The 2,500-nt window shown below is 39.8% G+C and overlaps 2 protein-coding genes across 5 annotated transcripts in view; one reads left to right on the forward strand and one right to left on the reverse strand.

Moving 5' to 3' along the window:
* The window catches only part of rfx2 (regulatory factor X, 2 (influences HLA class II expression)), a 123,536-nt gene that overhangs the window by 53,073 nt on the left and 67,963 nt on the right, over positions 1 to 2,500 (forward strand). The window lies entirely within an intron of this gene.
* Positions 1 to 2,500, reverse strand: part of acsbg2 (acyl-CoA synthetase bubblegum family member 2) — a 58,297-nt gene that overhangs the window by 49,715 nt on the left and 6,082 nt on the right. The gene's annotated exons all lie outside the window — the stretch shown is intronic.

The following is a 2,500-nucleotide window of genomic DNA, read 5'->3' on the forward strand; positions in this document are numbered from 1 at the left end:
TCAGATTGTAATTGTGATCTAAAAAATTTAATTGTTCAATGATCATGCATTGGCATGACCGATACTGCCCCTGTAATTACTTCGTATTGGATCATAACCAAATTTCTAGTATCACTCAAAACGGATGTAAAGTATCCAAACAGAAGAATAAAGGTCACATTTTAACAGAAGTGTAGATATAACCATGGTACAACATAAAGTAACAAGCTATTCATAGTAAATTAATAAGTAGAATAATAGTTTTGACAAAATAATACAACTGGAAATGATGCAATATGTCAGCAGCTAAATTGGGACCCTTTGTAACCTGTTTTGAAATGTTTTTTTTAATCATCATTAACATATTAAATAATATATTGTGATAGATGTTATCGCAGGAGGCTGCAATGTGTGTGTGTGTGTATATATATATATATATATATATATATATATATATATATATATATAGCAGGGGTGTCAAACGTACGGCCCGAGGGCCGGATCAGGCCCGCAAACAGGTTTTATCCGGCTCCCGGGATGAGTTTGCTAAGTATAAAAATTAACCTGAAATTTTTGAATGAAAGAAACAGCTGTTTTAAATGTGGCCACTGGATGTCGCAATAGCAATTCTTTGTATCTTTGTAGATGATGTTACATATGTACAAAATAAACCACATGATATTAGTACATCAGTCGAGGAAAATGATAAAACTACATAAATAACATCCTGTAATTTGATTTTGATATATTTTGTTATCTTGATTGATTGACAATTAACACCAATGAGTTGACTGATGAACATTATCACATAATTTATTCAGAAAATATAAATAACGACAAATAAAGAGAGAATACTATTAACCGCAACATGTAAGTCTAAAAAAAAACAACAACATTAGGATTTGTACAATTTCAGAATGTGCTTGTTCTATTTTTAAACAATGAAAACAATCTGAAGTTGTCTTTATTTTTTATTTTTAAGTTATCGTGCCGTGATTTTACCAGTCCGGCCCACTTGTAAGTAGATTTTTTTCCATGTGGCCCCCCATCTGAAATGAGTTTGACACCCCTGGTATAGACCTAAGCATGAAATAATCAATATAGTCCCTTACTGTCAATTTACAATATTTAATATTGCCTAATTAGATTATGTGTATGAAATTTCAAAATGCACTCTTTTCTTTCGATTGCAGCTCTAAAAACATCTTTCTGTATGACATTCTGACTAAAGATGTCCGATAATATCGAACTGCCGATATTATCGGCCGATAAATGTTTTAAAATGTAATATCGGAAATTATCGGTATCTGTTTCAAAAAGTAAAATTTATACATTTTTAAAACGCCGCTGTACGGAGTGGTACACGGACGTAGGGAGAAGTACAGAGCAGTTGCGTCTACCAGTCATACTTGCCAACCCTCCCGATTTTCTCGGGAGACTCACGAATTTCAGTGCTTCTCCCGAAAATCTCCCGGGGCCTCCATTCTCCCGAATTTGTCCCGATTTCCACCGAGACAACAATATTGGGGGCATGCCTTAAAAGGTACTGCCTTTGCAGTCCTTTAGGGACGGTGTGGCGCAGTGGAAGAGTGGCCGTGCGCGACCCGAGGGTCCCTGGTTCAATCCCCACCTAGTACCAACCTCGTCATGTCCGTTGTGTCCTGAGCAAGACACTTCACCCTTGCTCCTGATGGGTGCTGGTTAGCGCCTTGCATGGCAGCTCCCTCCATCAGTGTGTGAATGTGTGTGTGAATGGGTAAATGTGGAAGTAGTGTCAAAGCGCTTTGAGTACCTTGAAGGTAGAAAAGCGCTATACAAGTACAACCCATTTGCGTGCCGGCCCAATCACATAATATCTACAGCTTTTCACACACACTAGTGAATGCAACACACACTAGTGAATGCAATGCATACTTGGTCAACAGCCATACAGGTCACACTGAGGGTGGCCGTTTAAACAACTTTAACACTGTTACAAATATGCACCACACTGTGAACCCACACCAAACAAGAATGACAAACACATTTCGGGAGAACATCTGCACCGTAACACAACATAAACACAACACAACAAATACCCAGAACCCCTTGCAGCACTAACTCTTCCGGAACACTACAATATACACCCCCCCCCACCCCCGCTGCCCCTTACACCCCCCAACTCAACCCCTCCCCCCCAACCCCGCCCACCTCAACCTCCTCATGCTCTCAGGGAGAGCATGCTGTTTTGAGGCATCCATCCATCCATTTTCTACCGCGTATTCCCTTTGGGGTCGCGGGGGGCGCTGGAGCCTATCTCAGCTACAATCGGGCGGAAGGCGGGGTACACCCTGGACAAGTCGCCACCTCATCGCAGGGCCAACACAGATAGACAGACAACATTCACACTCACATCCACATGTTAAAAAAAAATAATGCACTTTGTGACTTCAATAATAAATATGTCAGTGCCATGTTGGCATTTTTTTCCATAACTTGAGTTGATTTATTTTGGAAAACTTTTGTTGTATTGTTTAATGCA

Source organism: Nerophis lumbriciformis, linkage group LG14, assembly GCF_033978685.3.
Source record: "Nerophis lumbriciformis linkage group LG14, RoL_Nlum_v2.1, whole genome shotgun sequence".
Lineage (NCBI taxonomy): Eukaryota > Metazoa > Chordata > Actinopteri > Syngnathiformes > Syngnathidae > Nerophis > Nerophis lumbriciformis.